General features: G+C 47.5%; 1 protein-coding gene across 11 annotated transcripts in view; it reads right to left on the reverse strand.

Moving 5' to 3' along the window:
* The window catches only part of Jakmip1 (janus kinase and microtubule interacting protein 1), a 118,088-nt gene that overhangs the window by 72,776 nt on the left and 28,770 nt on the right, over positions 1 to 16,542 (reverse strand). Inside the window, exon 2 of one of the 11 annotated variants that reach the window (XM_052199783.1) lies at positions 15,934 to 16,088. The exons of 9 other annotated variants lie outside the window; for them this stretch is intronic. The gene's annotated coding sequence lies outside the window, so the exon portion shown is untranslated. Of the gene's footprint in view, positions 1 to 11,508; positions 11,563 to 15,933; positions 16,089 to 16,542 lie in introns of those variants that run through there. One more of the 11 variants, XM_052199785.1, reaches the window with a different exon arrangement.

Genomic DNA, 16,542 nt, shown 5'->3' on the forward strand with positions numbered 1-16,542 from the left:
CAATGAACAAACAAGGGACTCAGCCAGCTCAAGCCTGGCAAGCAGGCTGGGGAAGCCTAGCCCTTCCCCCACCCCTCTGCCTGGTTAAAACCATTAGATTACATTCCTAAAGGTAAGCCCCAAGTCCAGTCCCTCACTCGGCCAATTCCTCCTCCTGAGGCTGAGATCCAGATATCAAATTACTGAGGTCCAGTAATCAAAAAACCCGTTTGAGTCACCTATAACATGCCCAATTAAAATTAAGCCCATCACCACAACACAGGGTTTCCCTTGTACCTCTTTATAAACTGACAGTTTCCTATGGGCCACATCTGAGTCCTCTCTATCCAGAGACACTTCTTTGTCCTCCTGGGACAAATATCCCTTCCCCCTCTCCCCTGCCCCTTTTCTCCTCTCTCCTTTGTTCCCTTCCACTGTCTCCTGTCTTTATACCTTATCCCAGCTCTCTGTCTCTCTGGGACAAATCTCTTTTGTGCTGAGAACTTGGTCTTGGGGTGTCTTGGGATGACTTTGAGGTTCCTTATACAAAATATCCACCCAACAAAGACAAAATCAACTATCCTAGACTCACAACCTAGAATCACAATCATTGCAAACCCAGATGCCGCCAGCATAAAAACACAGACAATAACAGGCAGGACACTCCACCTCCACTAGAGCCCAGCAACCCTACCACAGTAGGCCCTGACACAGCTTATGCACAAAGCAAAGACCTTCAAATCACCAGGATGGGTATAATACTCCAGCAGGTATTCCCTGGGAAGCCAGCGGCCAAGCCTGCCAGAGAAGAAAGTAGGCCAGAGAAGCAGGCAGGGGGGCTTCAGACCGTCACTCTCCCTCCCTCCCTTCCCTTCCCTTAAAGAAACCCACAGAATCACAAACAGTGGAAGGAAATGAATAAAACAGTTCAAGACCTGAAAGTAAAAACAGATTCAACAAACTGGAGGAAATCTATAAATGAAAAGCTTAGGGACTCCAACAGGAACTTCAGAGGGAAGCCACCCCAAGAAAATACAAGAGATGAAAGAAATGCATCGAAGAAATGGATACCTCAGTCAAAGAAAATGTTAACTCTTAACAACAACAACAACAACAACAACAAAAATTGTTGGCCCCAAACAGCCAGGAAGTCTGAGACACTATAAAAAGACCAAATCTAAGAATAATGAATACACAACAAACCCAAATTTATGAGACACAATGAAGGCCATTCTAAGAGGCAAATTCACAGCACTAAGTGCCTACATAAGAAAAAAAAGTGGCTGGGCAGTGGTGGCGCACACCTTTAATCCCGGTACTTGGAAGGCAGAGGCAGGGGGATTTCTGAGTTCAAGGCCAGCCTGGTCTACAGAGTGAGTTCCAGGACAGCCAGGGCTATACAGAGAAACCCTGTCTCAAAAAACCAAACCCATCCCACCCAACCCCCAAAAAATGGAGAGATTTCCTTTTTTTGTCCCCCCGCCCCAGACAGGGTTTCTCTGTGTAGCCCTGGCTGTCCTGGAACTCACTCTGTAGACCAGGCTGGCTTTGAACTCAGAAATCCCCCTGCCTCTGCCTCCCAAGTGCTAGAGGTAAAGGCCTGGGTCACCACCGCCCAGCGAGAGATTTCATATTGGTAATAGCATACTTGAAAACTCTAGAACAAAAAGAACTCACACCTAAAAGAAGTAAACAGCGAGAAATAATCAAGCTCAGGACTGAATCAATGAAACAGAAATGACCAAACAAGCAAGCAATACAAAGAATCAATAAAACAAACGGTCGGTTCTTTGATAAAACCAGGAAGATTGACAAACTCTTATCCAACTTGACAACAGGGCAGAGAGAGAAGATCCAAATTAACAGAATCAGAACTGAAGATGAGGACAGAACAACGGGCACTGAGGAAATCCAGGAATCACAAGGACATCCATTCAAAACCTAAAAGAAATAGATAATTTTCTCAACAGATACAACTTACTAAAATTAAACCAAACTTGGATAAGTCATTTAAACAGACCTATAAATAGAAATAGAAGCAGTGAAATAGAAGCAGTCACTAAAAGCCTAACAGCAGCACCAACAAAAGGCCCAGGACCAGATGGGCTTAGTACAGAATCCTGCCAGGCCTTCAAAGAAGAGTTGATGCCAATATGTCTCAGAAGCACATAGATGGTGCCCAATTTGTTTACAGGGCACAGATGCCCTGATACCAAAACCACATAAAGACCCAAAGAGAGTTACAGACCAACTTCCCTTATGTATACAAATGCAAAAGTTCTAACAAAATATTAGCAAACTGAATCTAAGAACACATCAAAAAGATCATCTACCCATGACCAAGTAGGCTTCATCCCAGAGATGCAGGGATAGCTCAACATATGTAAATCAATAAATGAATCCACTCTATAAACAAACTGAAAGACAAAAACCACATGATCATCTCATTAGATATAGAAAAGGCCTTCAACAAAATCCAACATCCCTTTATGATAAAAGTCCCGAAGATATTAGGGATATTTCAGCATAATAAAGCCACTTTACAAGAAGCTCATAGCCACCCACAGCCAATCCCAAGTTAAAAAAAGAGAAACTCAAAGTAATCAGGAATAAGACAAGGCTGTCCACTTTCTCCATACCTATTCAAGTCTTAGATAAAGCAATAAGACACTGATGGATATCAAGAGAATGCAAATTGAAAAAAAAGAAGCCAAAGTAGTATCATTTGCAGATGATAGAGTATACAGATAGAGTATGCAGATGATAGAGTGACCTAAAAAAAAATCCCACCAGGAAACCCCTACAGATGATAAACACTTTCAGCAAAGTAGAGAGATGTAAAATTAACTCACAAAAATCAGTAGCCTTCCTACATTCAGAAGACAGGCTGAGAAAGAAATCAAGGAAATACCTTTCAGAATAGCCTCAAATAATATACAATGCCCTACAGCAACTCTAACCAAGCAAGTAAAAGGCTTGTGTGATAAAACTTTAAGAAATTAGGGAAGATATCGGAAGGTGGAAAGATCTCCCATGATCATGGATCTGGAGGGTTAACATAATAAACGCGGTCGTCCTACCAAAAGCAGTCTACAGATTCAATTCAATTCCCATCAAAATTCTAGTACAATCCCTCAAGCTCTCAAAAGGTCGATTTTCAGCTTCATATAGACACACACACCAACAATCCTGAATAATAAAACTGCTGAAAGCATCACATCTCTGACTTCAAACTATACTTCAGAGCTCTAGTAATAAAAAACTACATCGTACTGGCACAGAAACAGACACACTGATCAATTAGATAGAACTGAAGACCCAGACATAATTCACACACCTGGTATTTTAGTTTTGTTTCGCTTTGCTTTGCTTTGCTTTGCTTTGTTTTTAAGCCAGAAATACACTGGGGGACAAAAAGAGCATCTTGGACAGGGCAAAGTTTCTTCTATCTTGCCTCAGCTGGAGCCATCTTTGATTTAAACTGAAAGTGCCACCCCCCCCCTTTTCTACCCATACCAGGAAAGGTCCTGTGAGAAAGCATCCAACCCTGTTCTAAAAATGCGGAGTCAAAATGCCCCAGATAACTGCACGTTCTTGGCTCCTCTTAAACTGTTCGCTTGCTTCCCCTGCATCTGTCAAGCAGGATGAAGTTTTTCTGCGTTCGATGTCTTTAAACGCCCCCTGTGATATGCAGCTGAGGCTGCTCTGTGAGACGTGTTTCTTTCTAGGCAGTCACCAGCCAGCTTAATATAGACTCTTAATTCAGACTTTGGTCATGCTGAGGAGTCTTTGGGTCTCCATCCTCAACAATGGTGCTGGACAAACTGTTTGACTGAATATAAAATTCTGCAAATAAAACCGTACTTATCACCCCACACAAAATCCAACTCTAAATGGATCAAAGACCTAACATAAAAGCAGATACACTGATCCTGACAGAAGAGACAGCAGGGAACAGCCTTGAATTCATTGGCACAGAAGACTTTCTAATGAAACACCGTTAGCACGGGCACTCATATCAATAATTAATAAATGAGAACTCACAAAACTGAAAAGCTCCTGTGTGGCAAAGGACACTGACATTTGGACAAAGCATCAGCTTCAAAATAGGAAAAGTTTTTTTTTTTACTAACTACACATCCAATAGAGGGTTAATATCCAAAATATATAAATAATAACAACAAAAACAGATATCAGAAATAAACAAATAACCCAATTTAGAAAGCTTGTCAAAGAGGAAATTCAATGGCTGAGAAACACTTAAAGAAACATTCAATATCCTTACTCATCAGAAAAACGTAAATCAAAACGCCTTGGAGGTTTCATCTTACACCCATCAGAATGGCTCAGATCGACCAAGCAAGTGACAGCGGATAAGGACGCAGGATGAGGAGAACACTCAGCCGCTGCACTCCATGCAAACTTGCACAGCCACTATGGATATCAGTGTGGCAGTTCCTTAGGTAGACAGGAATCAATCCTCTGCAAGATCCAACTATACTCTTGGGAATATAGCCAGAGGATGCTTCACCCTACCAGAGATACCTACTCAACCATCTCCATTGTTGCTCTACTCATAACAGCCAGAAGCTGGAAACAACCTAGCTATCCCTCAGCAGATGAATGGATAAAGAAAATGTGGTACATTTACACAATGGAATATTACTCAGCCGTTAAAAAGATGATGTCACAAAATGTGCAGATAAATAGATGTAACTAGGAAAACATCATCCTATGTGTCATAAGCCAGACTCAGAGAGACAAATATAGTATGTATGTATTTATATGTAAACATTAGCCATTAAATCAATGATAACCAAGCTACAATACATAGACCCAGAGTGGTTAGATATAGAGTAAGGAACTGGGGGTAGGAGTGGGGAACAGATTGATCTTCCTAGGAAAGAGAAATGGCACAGACAATCATAGATGGATGGGGAGATAGTGGACCAAGAAGATCCCCTGGGAAGAGGAAGTAAATAGGGGGAGAGAGAGGGAATAAAGGAAAAATAGCTGAAATAAGGTCCATTTGAGGGGTCATATGAAAACCTAATACAAGCTGGGCAGTGGTGGCACACACCTGTAATCCCAGCACTCTGGGAGGCAGAGGCAGGTGGATTTCTGAGTTCAAGGCCAGCCTGGTCTACAGAGTGAGTTCCAGGGCAGCCAGGGCTACACAGAGAAACCCTGTCTCGGAAAAACCAAATCGAAAAAGAAAGAAAGAAAAGAAAGAAAGAAAGAAAACAAACAAATAAACAAACAAACAAACAAAGAAACAAACAAAGAAAGAAAGAAACAAAGAAAGAAACAGAAAAAAACAAAGAAAGAAACAAAGAAAGAAAACCTAATACAGCAGAAGCTTCCTAAAATATATACATATATGAAAGGGATCTAAATGTAATCACCAAATAATGGAGGAGACAGAGCCCCAACTGGACATCTCTTATCACCAGATAAAGCTTCCATACCAAAACTGGGTTACATCTAATGAGCTGAAGGCCAAATGGGAACGCCCATGCTGGTCCCATAGGAACCTCCATACAACCCAGGCTATTGCCAAGGTTACTCTACACAAACTGAGAGGAAGGCCCCATTGCTGAAGTCAAGACCCACCACTCATTGAACATGGAAAACTCAAGCTGGTGCCTACATGGAGCCTTCTCATGCCTACGAGCGCGTGAGAAGGTACAGGAAGATAATCTTTGGTACAGGAAGATAATCTGCATGCTGAAGGGGCTTAAAAAGGGAGAGTATAGGGGGTTAGGGGAGTGTGGCTAGGCGGTGTGGGGGAAGGTGTCCAGGCGGGCCCTTGCCTGGGCACCTCTGCCCCAGAGGGACCACACACATTCAGGCATAGTATAGAATAGAGTTTATTCAGAGTAGGGGATGGGAGTTAGTGGTAGAGAGAGGCAGAAAGAGAGGGAGAGAGAGAGAGACAGAGACAGAGAGAAGAGAGAGAGAAGAGAGAGAGAGAGTGGAGGCCGGCCATGACCACGTGGAGGGGGGAAGAGCCCAAGGGGCAGAGAGGTGAGAGAATGTGGGAGAGCAGAGAGCAAAGAGAGAGAGGAGGAGCAAGTAGCCCCTCTTATAGTGGGCCAGATCTCTGGGGCGGGGCATACCTGGCTATTGCCAGGTAGGTGTGGGGTGGGGCTTAGACCAACACATGCTACTAAAGGAGAAACACAAACACCAACCGTGCTATAAGTCCCTTGATACACAATGGTGACCTGCCCGCCAGATACGTAGTGCAACTGTGGCTCAAAGCTTGTGGGAGGAACCAACCAATGTCTGATTTGACTAAAGGCCAGCTCCATGTTGGAAACCCACACCCACCACTGCTTGAGGGACCAAGAACCTGAGACTAGATAGCCCAGGGCTCTAGGGTAAAACCAAATAGTACTGTTCCACTAAAAGAATACAGCGATAAAACGACTCCTAATGACATTCTGCTATATCAGAGATCAGGGCCTTGCTCAGCCATCATCAGAGAAACTTCCTCCTGCAGCAGAGGGAACAAGTAAAGAGACCAGACAATATGCACCACTCGGCCCTAAACAAAAGGTCTCCATCAAATCCCCCCCAGGAGTTCAGGGGATGCGGTAAAAGTGGAGGCAGAAAGAGTGTAAGAGCCCGAAGGGATGGGGGACACCAGGAAAGCAAGGACCTGTCAATCAAAAGGATCTATGAAGACATGAACTCAGACAGGCAGACACACAGGGCCTGCATGAGTCTGCACCGGAGAGGGTCCGAGAACTGAAACAGAAGTGCACGTGTGCCCTAATCCCTAACCCAGACGCTATCTCCAACTGACAACCACTTGCAAATAAAAATCTAGTTTTCTCCCAGGCAGTATCACTGGGGAAACAAACTCTTCTTAAGGGCAGGCCACGTGCCCAGCACAGATGTCAACAGGCAACAAACTCAACAACGCCTTGTCAGGGCTGGCTTTTTGTTATTTTTAATCTAATTTTTGATTTTTTATGTATCTATCTTTGTCTCTTTTTACCTTACAAGTCCTTTCCATATATATTATGACCTTCAGTTAAGAGCTGGATGTGAATGCTGAGTGTGTAAACACGTGTGTCTCTGTGTCTACATCTGTTTCTTGTGCCTTTTCTTGGGCTCTTTTCCTTCTCTTTGTTTTGTTCTATTCCAATGTGTGGGTTTTGCTTTATCATTATATTATATTATATTATATCATTATATTCCCTTAGAATCCTGTTTGTTTCAATGAGCGACAGAAAGGCGGCAGATCTCAGTGGGAGAGGATGTGGGGAGGACTAGAATCACAGGACGGGAAACCATAAATAGCATATATTATGTAAATAAAATCTCTTTCCCGTAAGAGGTGGGGAGAAGAAAAAGAAATGAATTAGGCTGCCCATGCCTGGGGCTGGAAAATGGCACTTGCCCTTGTGGTGGTCTGTGTAAGACCCTCCACTATGCCTGAGTAAACTCCTCTCAGGCAGCGTCAGAAAAGGGCCCACCTCTCCATCCCCAGGACCCAGCCCAGGGCCTGACTGACACAGTAGCCCCGTGGCCTATCTGCTGAACAGAGCAGTCTGCCTCTGGGAATAAAAGCCCCCAAAACCATGGCTGCCGCCCTCAGCCAGCCGATCTTGGCTTACTCCTGAAACCCACTGGCTTCCCTGTCAGCCAGAAAAATCACTCTGATGCCATCAATAGGATGCAAAATCGTTAAAAGGCACCTCTGAGAAGGCTGTTCTGTAAACCCATCTCCCTAGACACCACTGAGAAAAGACAGTGTGTGCTGCACATCCAGGCCCTGGCCGCCTCCACAGCAGCCATGCTGCACTGATGTCTCCACAGAGGAGGGGAGGAAGAGGGGAGGGAGAAGAAGGGAAGGAGGGAGGAAAGGATGGAGAGAGGAGAGAGAGAGTGAGAGACCCTAGTGGCCCTCCATCAACCAGCAAGAAAAGGCTAAGACTGTACAAAGTAGGTCTTTACCCAGAAGCCTTTATTCCTCCCAGTCTGCCATTATCGCCCCAACGGCAGCCACAGCAGTCCGGCTGTTTCGGCCTAGTAGTCAACAGCCTCCATCATTTAGCCCCAAGCTCAACACCTTCTTCCCAGCTGTGGCAGGCTCACACCAGACCACACACAAACAGCAAAACCAGCACCTCCTGTACATAGCGCAATGCTAATCATTGTGTCAGTACAGGATACTGTACTGTCCTGTGGGAAACAGAGGCTCAGTGCATGTTCACCTAATCTCAAGATCATAAGAGGACCAGGACAAGACTAAGATCATATGCTGCTGTCCACACTGACTCAGGGCCTCTGCCTGCATCCTCCGGGTACATCCTGTTCCTCTAACCCTCCCTGCTCACGGTCCAGCAGCAGATCCAGCATCCTCAGCCTGGCCAGTGAGCTTCCCTGGATGCCTGCCCTCGGGTTTCCCACCCCCACGCCCCACCTGCTTGTTCTCAGAGCTCATCCCAGCCTAAGCCTTGCAGCTTTCCAGGCTGTGGCCATTTGTGTGCAGGACTGCCTGTCACTCACAGCCTGTCGGAGGGACAAAAGGGACAAGCCTGAGAGCACCGTGAAGTGTGAGGGCCAGAACTTTGCACTTCAGTTTCCTGTCTAGACCTCAGTTCCTCGGGTCCTGCAAAACGAGGTTAAGTAGTGGCACTTGCAGTGCTGTTTCAAGAATCAGCAGGAAGAGCCTAGACAAGCACAGGTAAGGGAACCAAAGTGCCTTCCCCACACACACACTGCCACTACGGTGACCACTGGAGCCTCCTTCCCCTGCCCCCTCCACCTCTTCCAGGCTCCTGTTCCCATGGTGCAGTCTCCTTCAGGCTGACCTTTGACCTGAGACCTGAAACTTCTAGAATGGTGAACTAAAGTGCATCTTTCTTCAAGTTGCCAAGTATTTTGTGCCAACAATGAATGAGAAGGCTTACACAGTTCTCGGAAGGCACTGACTTTTGTGCATGGGGTGCTGGGTGGGTGTTGTGTATGCTGGGCAAGTGATCTAACACCAGGCTATGCTCCAGGACAGCATTCACTCAGTGTGTGTGTGTGTGTGTGTGTGTGTGTGTGTGTGTGTGCATGTATACATGGCTGTGCAGGTGTACATATGTTACATGGTTGTGCAGGTGTACATATGTTACATATGTATACAGATGAATGTAGGGGCCCGAGGTCACTGGTGTCTTCTATCACTCTTCACTCGATATTTTGAGACAGGATCTCTTCCTGAAGATGGGATTCATGCTGATCAGCTAGACTGGCTGGCCAGGAGTCCCAGGGATCCACCTGTCTCCACATCCTCAGCCTTGGGATAACAGATAACCACCATGCCTGCTCTTTATGTGAGTTCAGGGAATCCAAACTTAGGGCCTCAGGCTTGCATGCAAGCCCTCTACGGACTGAGTTGTCTCACCAGCCCCTGAAATGACTTTTTAAAATCAGCCTTCCAATTGCCCCATCCCCAATGCTGGGGTACAGCTCAGAGTCTGACAGTAGTCAGGGAGCATCTGGTCAACTCTAAAGACTTCCAAGACCCTTTAAACAACTTATCATTCTTTGCCTAAAAGTTTTAAGATTCTTCAATTTTAAAACACACACACACTCACACACACCACCACCACCACCACCACCACCACCACCACCACCACCACCATCAATCTTGGTTGGTTTGTTGGTAAAGGTGTTTGCTACCAAGCCTGATAACTTCTCCTCCATCCCTAGAACCCACACAGTCAACGGAGAACCCACTCCTGAAAGTTGTCCTCTGACCCACATATATGCAGTATGGTGCGCATGCACACTCACAAAATAAATAAGATAAAATGAAGAAACTATTATAAACTATATGTGTGTGTGTACACTAATCTAGCTTTATTCCAAGCAACATTGTATGAGCTTGTAGGCTAGTTATAGTCTTCCCAGTATATTCTAAATATTAAGATGAAAGAGCTGGCCACTTGAGCCCTAAAATTATAAACTTTTTGGAGCAAGAGAAGCAGTCAGTCTCACTAAGGAGCAGTCAGGAAGCAATGGCCCCAGCACCAGCTCCCCAAGTCTGGAATCCACATTTGCTTGCACAGAGTCTAGCCTGAGGCTTATTCACAGCAGATGATATGAACCCACAGAGTGCCAGGCCCATCTTGGTAGCCCACCCAAACTGTGTCTGGTCCCACAGCCCTGCTGCCCGGGTGAGAGGCAGCAGACACGTGCTAAAGGATCTGCATTCGGGCTCCGGCCCTGGGTGCAGAAGAGACACAGATTGAAGCAGGAAGTGGTGGGGGCAGAGATGACCAGCAAATGTGCCTGCATTCTAGCTTGCTGCATAGTGTTAATAATTCAGGTACTACACATCAAAACTGCTTCGTGGAAACCCACTAGGGTGTTAGTCTGCATTCACAGGGGTGGGGGGGCTTCCTACAGAGGCAACAGACGGATCCCTTTCCAAGTTCTCACTTCACAAGCCAAATAGCTGAAAGGAAGCCTTCTGTGCCCTGAGCAATTAGGCAAGGAGTCTGTCAGATGTCTGCAGACTGAAAATGGGCTGGGGGAGGGGTACGTGTCAGCCTAGAATGAGGGGATGGGGTGGGTTTTCAGAAACTTGATGAGCCACCCAAAGTCCCTAAGGCAACTTGCTCCACTGCACACTGGAGTCACACCCAACCCTGCAGCCTGCCAGTCTGGCACCAATTCCCTTGTTCTCCACCCTACCGCCAAGGCCTCACCCCAGCCAGAATGAACCTTGGACACTGCCCGGTCCATGTGCAGCCACGCCTTGGCACACGCTGGCTCCTCCTTCCCTCTCCATCCCAGAAACTCCTATTCGCCTTCCAAAGGCCCACAGTCTCACAGCTCCACAACACCAACCAGCACAGGCGACACGGGCAGGAGAGAAGAGAGGGCCAGCTTGATCGGAACCAGGTTCTAGACAGCCTTCCTTTCCTGTCTGGTGTGTAAGGGAATCTGCAGTCCACCTCAGGAGGCAGGGAGTAGAGCAGTCAGGTGTGAGCACACACCTGTTCCGTGTGTGGAGGGGAAGTTCTCTGGTGGCAGTGTTAGGGACTCGGGCTACCAGATCAGGAGCAATGGAGTCAGATTCTCTAACATCAGAGGGCACACAGATGTCCAGAGGTTCCCTCCACCGTGACCCCAGCCCACAATGAGGAGACACAGCCACTTCTGGAGAGAAGACAACCCAACCAAGTGCCCTACCTTCCAGGCAGAGCCACTGACGCCACCATGGCTTCTTTCAGAGGATGTCTGCCAGCTATCAACTCTTGATTTTTTTCACAATATTCAAGTTTTACATTAACCTTAAAAGTAGAGACGACAGGACTGGGCTGGGGGGGTAGGGTGGCTCAGTGGGTAAAGTACTTGCCTCCCAAGCATGACGAGTTTGATCCCCAGTACAAATGTGAAAAAGCCATATGAGGATGGTAGTGTGTGCCTCTAATCCTCGTGCTGGAGAGATGGAGACAGAGGATCCCTGGGACTCGCAGGCCTGACTGGTGAGCTCCGGGCCAAGGAGAGACTTACAAAGGAAGTGGGCAGTGTTCCTGAGGAAGAGGTCCATAGCTGTTCTCTGCCCTCCGTTTGTATGTGCACGTACACACACACACACACACACACACACACTCACACACACACTCACACACTCACACTCACACACACTCACACACACACACACTCACACACACTCACACTCATGCATGCACCTTAGAAAATAAAGAACTAGTCTTAACCACTCTGAGAAATTTAGAATTTGTAGCAGGTAAAGAAACCTGTCCAAAGGCACACAGCTAAGAAATGTGACCGGAGCATGGACTTTGCTTACAGGAGGGAATAAAACACCAGCTAGATTTGCGAGCCACTGACTAATAGACACACTAGGGATCGTCTGCAGAGTGGGAGGCTGGATCTCGGGTTCTCCAATTCTGATCCGTCGCCCTGCCTTTTCAATACCTGGTGTGCATGCTACAGTGCAGCTGCTAACTGTTATGAATCGTAATGTACACATCTGGGTTTTCTGAAGGTCTTGAGAAACCCCTATGAAGGGGTCATTGGACTCCCAAGGGGTTGAGAACCGCTGTGCTAGGGCTTAAACCAGGGCTTGGTGCTAGGCTAGAAGTGCTCTGCCTCTGAGCCACACCTTCATCTCACAATCAAGATTTCTGCACATTGGTTTTTCTGCACATTAACATCATAGCCTGTTACCAGGAAGAGGACTTCATGTCCTTGGAGAGTCAGCTCTGTGAGCAGAACTGACCACAGAAAGGTTACCAGTGCTTGGTACAGAGATGCCTAAGAACTCTGCATCTGGGTGAAGCCATCAACCTAGGAACTATTGCTGGGATCCACTGCACCCAGCATGAGGCCAGGAAGGCACAAAGCCTGCTGTTCTAGTTTGTTGCTGTTGCTATGACAAACGCCAGGACCAAAGGCAGCTTGGGGAAGAAAGTCTATTGGGTTTACACGTCTCAATCACAGTCCATTGTGAAGGGAAGCCAAGGTGGAAACCTAGAGGCAGGAGCTGAAGCCGAGGCCATGAAAGAACACTACTTACTTGCTTGCTCTTCAAAGCTTGCTTGGCTGCCTTTCTTAGACAACCCAGGACCCATGGATGGCATCACCCCAGCGAGCTGGGCCCTTCCACATCCATTATTAATCAAGAAAAGGCTCCCACAGGCCAATCTGATAGGGACAATTCCTCAATGAGCTTCTCTCTTTCCAAACATGACCAGGTTTATGTCCAGTTGACGAACACTAACCAGCCAGCATACATGACCTTGGAAGTGATCGGTAGCAAGCAAGCCCACGCATGTCCCGTGTGACCCCCACCATGCCATCATTCCCTGTGTAACCCTCATGTGATCCGATGTGCTGGGACCACATCCCCAGCAGCAGAATCCTCTCTTACTACTGGCACATCCTGGTGCCTGCCCATTGATGGCATCTTTGCTGTGGTGACCTAACGGAGTTCAGAATTCAAATGAAACTGGGATCCCGGTGCCTGCACAGCTATCAGGCTGCTGAGCACTGCCTTCTAACATTTGCAATTATAAACCTGATGCCACTGTGAAGCTCCCAGCCTGCGCCCAGCCCGTCCTGGGGATTTAAGGAGTGTCTGCTGAGATAAGACTCAATCGTGCATCTGAAGCAAACACCAGCCCCTCCTCATGCTTCCAAGGGACCTTCCAACCATGGCAACTCCTAGGAGTCCTGCACTCTGTCCTTCCTTGGAGAACAAAGTCCTTCAGAGGTCCACCCTGGGCCTATCCTCCAATGTCTGGCTTTGGGAAGCCATGACTCCCATATCAGCTTTGACCTGCAATACCTGTTGGGCCTGCTGTGACTGTCTGGTGGCCCATACTCTTGGCCAATAACCACAACTCCATATTCTGACACTAGTTCCTCAGCTATTGAGCCAAATGCTTTCTGAAATGGAGTGGGGTGAAGGCTAGGTGAGGAATCGTGCCTACGCCCAAGATCCTTCACTGCCCTCACCTTCTCTGGAGGCGAGGGCACAGGTCACCAAAGTTAGCCAGAGCCAGGCACTGGGGGCTGGAGTTCCAATTCAGCCATCTTCCCCAGGAGCCTGAAACACACCAGCCTCAGCTGCCTCTGTGGTCTCTGCTACAGGGTTACGAGACCCACCTCTCCCTTAAGCACCATTCCCAAAACATCAGCACTGGTATCTGAAGACTGCTATGCTGCCGCAGCAAGCTGAGTGTAACCACTCTCTTCCTATGGATAACTTAGTTTCAAAGAACAAAGCTAAGGATACATCCTCAGATCCAGAGAGGTTACTGGCCAAACTCCGGGGTTCTCTGGGTGGAGACGGGGGACAAGGCTCCCAGGGGACAAGGCTCCCAGATGTAGCCCTAACTACTTTACTGCTCTGTCTCCGTCTTCTGTGTGCAGGAAGACAGTGCAGAGAGGCCATATCCAGCAAACCCCACACCCATGTTTGCCTGACATGATGCCTCAGGCTCGATACCAGTAGTCAAAACTTAGATACAAAGAACTAGAAAGGTAAGAACAGAGCAGAGATAGCATGGGATGTCTACCTGCATCCATCCTTCAAGCGAGGCTTCTGAGCACGCTTCTTAAGACAGGCTGTCACACGCAGAGTGCACAGACGGGCTTCTGGGAGTTGACTGTCCACTTGACAAAACCTAGCATTACCTTGAAGACAAGTCTCCGGGCATGTCAGTGAGGGGGTTTCTAGGCTGCATTAGGGAAGACCCAAGCAGGCAGCACCATTTTATGGGTTTGGGGTCCTGGGGCGAATTAAAAGGAAGAAGAAGCTGAACGTGAAGACTCTCTGCTTCCTGACCGCAGGAGCAATTCGACCATCCGCATCATGCCCCTGCCTCTGTAATTCCCTTGCTGTGGTGGACTGTACCCTCAAACTGTGAGCCAGTGTAAACCCTTCTTTCCATAGTAATGAAGGCTGTGAAGAGAGGAGTTCTCAGAAGGCACAAGGCTCCCAACAAAGGCAAAGGGAGACAAGAGACCCTGGGCTAATGCTGAGGGAGGGGAGGAGCAGAAGAATGAGATCAAGAGGTCAGGGCTCTGCATCTTCTCAGTGTCTTTGAGGCCAAAGTCAAAAGGAACCGCAGGCCAAGCACACCAGGCCTGGAGAGATACTCAATAAGGCGCAGAGTAGAAATGCATATATGAACTGGATTCAACAGGGTTTTCCCCCAAATTCACGTCCTTCCTGTTGGAATGTGACCTTGTCTGGAGCCTAGGCCACTGAGGAGTCACTGGTTAAGGTAAGACATGCTGATTTAGGACTCACCTCCAGAATGATTGCTCTTCTTCCAAGGAGAAAGCCAGGGTTGGGCACAGAGGGAGCGGAGAGTCAAGTGAGCCCCCCAAGCCAAGGAACGGGAAGGGCTGCTACCACTACTGGACACTTGAGGAAGAAAGAAGGGCGCTCCCCAAACCCTCTAAATGAGCAGCCCTCCCAGACACTCACCTTGACATTGGATCCCTAGAAACAGGAGGAACTGTAGTTAGGTTCTAAGATACCTAGTTTATGGGATTTTGATATAGCATCATAGAACTCTGTGTGTGTGTCTGTGTGTGTGTGTGTGTGTGTGTGTACATGCATGTGTGTGTTCATATATACATATGTATGTGTGTACATGCATGTGCACAGGATTTATTTTCAAGTGACTTTTCACAAGGTAGAGCTCCTGTCCTGAACTTTACCCATCTGGAGCAGGCAAAGGACATGGTCCCCCTAACCATCTGCAGACACAGGTTCAGAGTCACACATCTTGAGGAGTGGTGGCAGTGGAGACAGACATGCAAAGAGAGGCAGAGAGGAGAGAACTCAGCCGGGCAGGCTAGCTGCCAGGCCTTAGCAGAAAGGCCAGACAGACTACCCAGACTGGCCATTTCTGACTCAAGCAAGAGGGCAACTCTGTCTCCTTCAAAGCTCCAATCACAGGAAGCCCACCCAGGGTGGTGCTGAGCTTTACACACACAGGCCTACCACCAACTCACACTTCTTGCTAAGGAACAGCTGCCCAGTAGCACACACAGCCATGTAGTCAATAACAAAAATGTGACCAATGACAGGTGACACGCACAGTGGTCCCCTGATTCCCCACCTCAGATGATGCCGTAGCCGCCTCGTCCGTGTACTCTATGATGTTCTGCCCTAACTCTGTCATGTCTGAGTATGGAATGTGGTGTGTGACTGCCCTTTACTTCTTCCACTTCCTAGATGAACAAACTCAGAGGACGTTTACTATGCCAACAGAACTAAGGCCGCCCCACAGGACAGGGATAAAAGCGGTTACCTTACAGGTCCCTCTGACTACAAAGAGCTTACCTACCACCAGCAAGAGGGGAGATTGTGACTGAGTATCTCACTGAGACCTGTGCCACCATGGGTGGGTTTCGCACCAGGCTGGGAAGGTATCATCTTCACCAGACCCTCTTTACCTCCAGCCTCACCATCACCGTCACTGTCTCCAACACCATCACCTTCAGCACCAGTACTTCAGTTGTGGCCACAGAAAAACAGCATCACCAGGCCTGGGCAACGGCTCAGCGGGTAAAGCTATTTGCCATGCAAGTCTGGAGAGTTAATTTTCATCCTATGTAAAGGTAGAAGGAGAAAACTGACTCCATAAAGTTGTACTCTGACCTCTACCCGTGTGTCCTGGTACATGTACCGCTCCCTCCACACACATACACAAGAGTACATTTTTGGAAATCCACCACCATTCAGGTCATGCCAGCATGTAGGAGGTGGAGACAGGAGGATGGTGAGCTTCTGCAGAGCCTGTTATGACACAGTCATTCAGGAATCCTTCAATGTGGAAGGTCTGGAGGACAAGGGCAAAATCCTCACATGTAAATTGTGCTGATTCACCTAGCCAGCAGGCCTGGAGGGCAGATTCAGATGTATCTCATAGCAAGACTCCAACTGCATCCCCAGAACAGTCTGGGGGGTCAGAGCTGGTCTGATGATTGAGTTTACAAAGTCACTGAACAGCTCAGTCTGTGCCTCTATAAGTCAGAATCCTTTTCTAGAATGTTCTCTAAAAG

The sequence above is a fragment of the Apodemus sylvaticus genome, chromosome 11, assembly GCF_947179515.1.
Source record: "Apodemus sylvaticus chromosome 11, mApoSyl1.1, whole genome shotgun sequence".
Taxonomy (NCBI): domain Eukaryota; kingdom Metazoa; phylum Chordata; class Mammalia; order Rodentia; family Muridae; genus Apodemus; species Apodemus sylvaticus.